This window comes from Aplidium turbinatum, chromosome 2 (assembly GCF_918807975.1).
Source record: "Aplidium turbinatum chromosome 2, kaAplTurb1.1, whole genome shotgun sequence".
NCBI lineage: Eukaryota > Metazoa > Chordata > Ascidiacea > Aplousobranchia > Polyclinidae > Aplidium > Aplidium turbinatum.
This window is the reverse complement of record NC_137473.1, coordinates 36,905,694-36,912,890: the sequence shown is the minus strand read 5'-3', so window position 1 is coordinate 36,912,890 and position 7,197 is coordinate 36,905,694. Positions and strand designations below refer to the sequence as shown.

Below are 7,197 nucleotides of genomic sequence, written 5' to 3'. Positions count from 1 at the left end.
CCGAGGGACTAATATCAGCTGTTTAGAAGCATATCAAACCATTTGATGCGGAAACATACAATTTTTCACAAAATTTCGGGGGGGCCTGGGCCCCCTGGGCCCCCCCATAAATCCGCGCCTGGTTACAACCCCCCCTTTGGCACGCGTGTGACGTCACGATATTGAGAATGATGCTTTTAGTCTAAAAAAATTGCTTAATTTTAAACAAAATTGCATTAAAAGAGCAAGTTTTGCCAATACTAAACATCTCAGCCAGGAATTAGCAAAAAGGAAACATAGAGACTTAGCTTTATTTTCGAAAAATGCCGAAGAAAACATGCTCTTATCCTTTTGCTATGCCACCAGACACCACCACTTTACAGGAATATTTGTAACTACATTTTTGTTGAAAATGCTCTCAGAATGCACCAAATTCAAAGTAATTTTTTAAAATTTTCTGGGGGAGGCCCCCCAGACCCCCCGCCGTTGGGTCGTCAAATCCTCCCCTTTCAAAATTCCTGTTACGCTACTGACTCAGTCTGTCACTATAACAACGTCTACGTCTCTGTCAATTAATACATGTTATGATGTTATAATTCATTAATTAAGCCTTTTACTGTGGCCCCCCTGAGAACTTTCTGTGGCCCCCTTGGGGGGGAGGGCCACGGTTGAGAACCCGGTCAAGACTCCTAGAATCTAGATCGTGATTAAGAAAGACATAAAATTTTGTTTATGTCACAATCTCTCCCTCTCTTTTATGTCAAAAAGTTTTAAAAACCAAATTTTGTGCTATTCCGACAAAAAATCTTTGCCTTCCATTTCAAAATCGCAGCAATTTGGTTTTGTTATGCGCTTGAAAAAAATTTGAAATGCAGGAGAAAGTTACAACAGAGAGTCATGATGAAGTAGGCTACTTATTGAGCGAGCTTGCATATAAAGTGCATGGTGACTAAAGATATATGAACTGTGGTGAGGGTTTGGAATGCGTTGAATCGAAAATCGACAACACTGATATTAAAACAAAAAAGGAACATGCACTGCCCGGGAATCGAACCCGGGTCGCAAGAATGGGAATCTTGCATGATACCACTACACCAGCAGTGCTCGTTCAAAAAGCCAGCTATTTTGCTTTCTTGTACCAGTCTTGCGTGTTGTCTCCAACCAATCATTTGATTTTTTGTTTCAATGCAATAAACGTCACCGCTGAAAACCTTTTTTCTACCAAATAAGACATCAAAAGTGAAAGAATCCATGGTCTTAGTTAATAATTAATCTTTCTTTATGTCAGTGCTCGTGAACATCACGTAATGAATAATACTAACCCGAGCAACGTTATGAAGTTTAACATATTAAAGATTATTATATATTTACAAAAAACACAAAGCTACGCAACAATTAAATATCGAACGTTTTCGACATCACAAGATGTCCTCTTCAGGAATAATATACATACAACTTAACTACATCTGAATAAAATACAATGGTTAAATAAATCTATAAATAGGAAAATACAAAAACTGTACAAAAACTGCAATTATGTTTGCAGATGACACCACCATTATATATAAAAATAAAACCGTTTCTACTGTATATGATATGGCAAATCAAGAGCTTGTATGCATAGATCAATGGCTATCAACAAATCGATTGTCTCTAAATGTCACCAAAACCAAACATATATTATTTTCAAGTCAAGGAAGCAAGACACTATCATGCAACCCTCCCTTAAATATTCAAAAAAACAACGTAGAACATGTTGCCTCAATAAAGTTTCTGGGAATAATTGTAAACGAACATTTGTCATGGAAATCTCATATGGAAATCTTGCTTCAAAAAATAAGATCAACACTCTGCGTGACAAAAAAAATTAAGCCTTTCCTAAACAAACAAGCACTTCTCTCCATTTACCATTCTCTAGTAGAGAGTCAGATATTATATTGTATCTCAACATGGTGTCATGAAAACAAAACTTCATTGCAAAAGCTGCAACGTACAATAACTTTCTTCGTATTGTATTTGACATTGACCGCAGAGAAAGCATAAAAGGTGTAATGGAACTCAATAATTTAAAGTCAATTAACCACATGAAAAATACAGAGATTGCAACTTTCATGTTTAAATAATAAATATTCAAAAAACCTACTTCCCACAACATTTAATGATATAATTATGTGTAAACAATCAAATAGCCTAACAACAAGAAGTAATTCTCCTTATACAGTATTCCGATATATTGCAGAATTAACACTTGCAAACAATCAATACGGTAGCCTACATGGGGCCAACAGTTTGGAGCAAGCTTCCCCCTACTATAAGAAATGAATGCAAAATTGTAAAAAGCTTTAAATCAAAAATGAACAAGCTAAATCTTCCTTGAAATAACCCTATCTAAGTATAACATACACCAAACTTACTAATATTTTTTTTTTTTGCCCAGAAATGATAGGCCAATGTGTGTAGATTTATTAGCAAAATAGTAGCCTAAGGTTGTAAGTAGGCCTACTCCTACTGGCCTTCTGGTTTTTGTGTTTTTTTGTCCACAGAAGTTCTACAGAGTCTGCAGAAGTTTTTCCATCCTCTTCGACCAATCACCATCTTTCGATGAAGCGGTGGCCATGTGCTCCAACCAGTTGTTTTATATCAATATCTTGGACTGGATCGTCATGCTATTGTCTGATTGTTTATCTATTTTTTTAACATGCCAAATTGGATTTTTTTTTCACTTTTGTTAAGGTTTAACGTGTAAAACATACGGTGGCCTAACCCAAATTTATCATATTACTGTGACATGCCACTACTACATCCCAGCTGGCGATGCCTGTCGTTTTTGCATTAATTCAACGTTTGCTAACGTTGGATCAGTGTGGAGGTGACGAGTTTAGCTGACTGGGGTCTAAAATTATCGCTTTATCAACCCAAGTTTTATCAAAGCACGCTTGATATCTTCAAGATATAACTTCCCTGGGTATAATTGAATTACCGCAAGATGATAATGTTGTTTTTGCTAGTTTGTTTTATTTGTTTTTGTCATTGTTTCCTGTCGTCAAGTTATAGCCTATCTAGTTTGTGAGTCGTGCAAGGCCTATGGTGCGTTGCGCTTGAAATGGCTTTGCCCGTGGTAGGATTTCTTTGTGGGGTTTTCTTTGCCTGCCTTGCTCTTCTTTGCTATGAGCTAAACGCATCAAGACGTGTTCTCCTTACGACCATCAGCACTCTTGATAACGCACCATGGCCGATCTTCATAGCAACTGTCCATACAAATCTTAAATATATCAGCTAAAGCTATGTGGGCTAATAAAGCTATAGCCTAAATATATGTTGTTTAATTGTTTTTTTGTAACATTTTCTTTTTTTATTTTCCTTTTATATCTTAAATTTTTCTGAAGGTGTTGCGACCGTGCCAAATTTCTTTCAAATCAATAACTTACTTCGGTCTCAAGCACGTTTTAACGTTCGCGCTTTGTCGCTTCTACCCTTTTCTCGACCTTTGCTATGTTGACGTGTATTGTTTTGATATGATGGTCAGAAATAAAAACAACTGAACTGAACTGTAATTTCACATGTAGCCTACAGTGCTAAGATCTTGGAAGCCTTGTACATAAAACGTCACAATCCACTGTTGAACAGACAATTGTTTGCTTGCGGCTCGTCTTTCTTGCTCTCTGTATTTTAAAATTAGTTTTTTCGCACCTTGCCTTTTTACCATATCATGTGATCTGTTTAACATCATTTGATGCAGTTACCTTTGATTCTCGTGGAGCCTATCGTTGAGGTTGAGCTAGTCAGAAGCAGGCCCGTAGCCAGACATTTTCAAGGGGGGGTTCCCAAATCCAAAAATATGGACCTTTTGAAGTTTTGATAACACTTTCTTCTTGGCGTGTCCACAAGTAAGCAATCAAAACATAGGAAGTGGCAGTACATAATAATTATATAAGCTCACATTATCAATGAGCAAACATGCTTTTAAACCTGTGATAATATTGTTCATTAAACTGAAACCACGTTCACATTCTGCTGTCGAACAAGGTAAAGTTGAAATAGCTGTCATTTTTCAGGTTGCAAGTTAGCAATATCAACCATTAGCTGACCATTGTCAGTGTCAGCAACAGCAAAGTCTCATTTGCATTCTGCTAACAATGCTGTGAATGAATTGATTCGCGTTAATTGGCACCATTTTAAAATTCTGTAGCAGGCCTAGTCGTCAAGAACCAGCAAGGATAGCATACGCATTCTCTTTGGAAAACCAGAGGTTATACTATTGTTCCCGACAATTTTCACCAAATCAAACGTCATATAAAAACCGTTATGGTCTACTTAACCTAGCTGGCATCATACGTCATGGAAATTGCTAGAAAATGTCCAAATATTGCACCATCGTTCGTAAGACCTTATGAAATATTGCATCACTACCTTTGAACACCGGTTTGAATTGCGTGACAATGTCTTTCATTATTGCGTCACAGTTACTGTCTACGTGCATTTGAGATATCGCAAATTATTCTAGTCATTCGTAAAATTGTTTGTTGGAAGTCAGTCGCAAGTTTAACTGTTTGCTTGGTGCTTGCTAGCTGGACAAATTTTCCGTCTTTTATCCAAGTAATCTGTTCTGTAGTGACAGTTTTAGAGGCGTACGGTGTTGCGTCCCATTTACGATAGCCGCAGGCTAATTTTACAGGAATACACTTTTTGAATAGACGTTTCGAGGAGTGTTTCTTTTTCGGTCATTACATGCAGACGAACGGATCCGGGAACTTCATGTTACAATTTTCCCACGAAGAGATTATGGTTTACCGCTGTGACCAACTATAATTGCCAGTGTTGTACGCGTCATTGAAATATATTGACGGCGTCAGCGTCAGCGCGAATTGCCTAAAAACTTGACGGCGTAAAGTACTGCGTAAGCTCTTAAAGAAATTGACGGCGTCAGCGCTAATTTCTAGCGCTATTTTTTGCCAGCGTCTTATAAAACGGAAATATCTCAACCAAGTTTAGGCTAACAATAGCTATAAATGAAGAGCAGGTAGGCCTATTATGTTTTGAGACTGTATTGTAATTAGCTACTTAACTTATTAGTAGGGCCATTTTAATTTAACCCAGCCTAAAAAAAAAATTTCTGACATTATTTTTATCAAATTTTGACTTTATTTTGAACTAACGAAATTGCTTATTTATAGAGGGTACAGTTCTTTCTTGAATTGATACCACTTACCAAAACATAATGATGTGTCGATTTCAGACCCAAACGTAATACTTTGTCGAAAAGTCAAGGTGTTTTATGGATTATAAAAAGTTCGTTGTGTTTTATAGCGATAGGAAAATCTCCACAAATCTAACTTTTGCTGAAGACAGAAGACGATTTAGCTTGCTTAGGCATTTTTGTACTACAGAATGTCATTAAGCTAGGCTATTCCAAAATCAAAACTGTTGATCTTCGAAAAGACCATATTTGTGAAGAGGGAGTGTTTCATAAAAATTATATAACGACGTAACAATGAATAAACAAAGGACAATTTGCGATAAAAGTTACTGCTGATCCGTGGTCATTGTGACATATTCCTGCTTTTATGGGTTAATATGGTTTAATTGTGTCGCAGTTCCTGATTTGCAATGCTTCCACGAGGATTTTGACAAAAATTACTCTCCAGAAACACAGATTTAAGTTTGTTAAAAGCCATAATTTGACAAATTTCGACTTTATTATCAATTTTGACTTTATTTTGACCTATAAACTTCTTAGAAACAGTCCCTTAGGTGCTGAAAACAACTTTATTCTTTGATTTGTGGATAAACGAAGTCCTTAAAAAATTTTGACTTTATTGACTTTTGCGGGCCCTGCTTATTAGTTATTTCCTTGCAGAAAAACAAGCATTTCAAAGCGTTTGTCTGACAATCTGCTGCGTTTGGGACGCGTATTGTCCTTTCCAAGTGACAACATGCGTTCCACAGCAGCGCTGGTTGGTATAGGTGTGTTGTATTTCAAAAACAAGTTGAAAACGTTTAGGCTACTCGAAAAGGTATCACTGTTCCAAGCGTGCTGTGATAGTTTAGCATGTATAAATATTTTAGCGAGGTCCACTGCACCAATATCGCTCTTTTCAGGGGCATAAAGCTCTTGAAATAAAGTATCTTCAACGTCCGCGATGCCATTCATGGATTTTTCGCTTTCTGTCTCTGATCCCTCGTTCTCAATACATGTGTGATCACCATTTGGCGAACTTCTTCCGCGTGTATTCCAGGGAGCCATTCCAACCAACGCAAAAGTCGGTAATTCGGATGAGTCGCGTTGGCCAGAATACATTGTGAAACTCTTATTGTGTAACGAGATTTTTCATGAAAAAAATTGACGCATAGCGCTTGACGCTTAAAATCGGCAAAATAGTTGACGGCGCTATCACTTCCGTCAACTGAAAAATAAATTGACGGCGCTAGCCTCAGCGTCAACAAAAAGTTGACGCCGTCAAATGACGGCGTCAACGTACAACACTGATAATTTCTCGAAAAAGCAGAGGTATACTGCCGCCGTCAGTGATGGGCATTATCGGCGATAAATTTTTATCGCTTATCGTTATCGCTCAATTATTTTTTCAGTTATCGTTTATCGTTATCGCCAAAGGCAATATTTGATTATCGCCGATAATTAATCTCGGATCTCAATTTTATTTCGGATCAACACACAAGTGGAAAGACTATGAAAAGTAATATTTTTACTAGCCACCTAGTTAATAAAACCATAATTAAAACCAGTTCTTCTTCAGTGCCTGAAGTGTGTATGCACAGGTCGTTGTCAGGGGAGGGGGCACGCTCCCCTGCAGCGACGGCCCTGACAACACAATAATTTTTAGAGTTGCAAATTGCAATGCAATGAAATGCATGCAACAAGTCTCTTGTTGTTTTGCTGCAATCGGCAATCGCGAGTGAATTTTACAATTAAAATGTAAGCGCACAGGCGGTACAGATTCCTTTGAAGCGAAGCGAAAGAAATTGGCAAGTGGTTTGTGAAAGTGTCGCAATACGAGGCCGCTGTTACATCGGAAACATGGTCTTTCGCGCCACCTCACGATCAACTATTTCATTCTTGTGTTTTCTTTTTTTGTTGGAAGTGTTAGTTTTTAGTAAATGTCGTAAAAAAATAAAATTTCTCTCGTCAAAACATGAAACTTACTGTTTTAAGTGCATTAAATCTTTAGATGAGTAGATAAACTAAAATTGCAAGAACTT

The 7,197-nt window shown here is 37.3% G+C and overlaps 1 non-coding gene across 1 annotated transcript; it reads right to left on the bottom strand.

Moving 5' to 3' along the window:
- Positions 1–1,012: 1,012 nt before the first annotated feature.
- Trnag-ccc (transfer RNA glycine (anticodon CCC)) lies at positions 1,013–1,083 on the bottom strand. Its single transcript has one exon. It is a non-coding gene; the product is annotated as a tRNA-Gly (tRNA).
- Between the last annotated feature and the right edge of the window lie 6,114 nt (positions 1,084–7,197).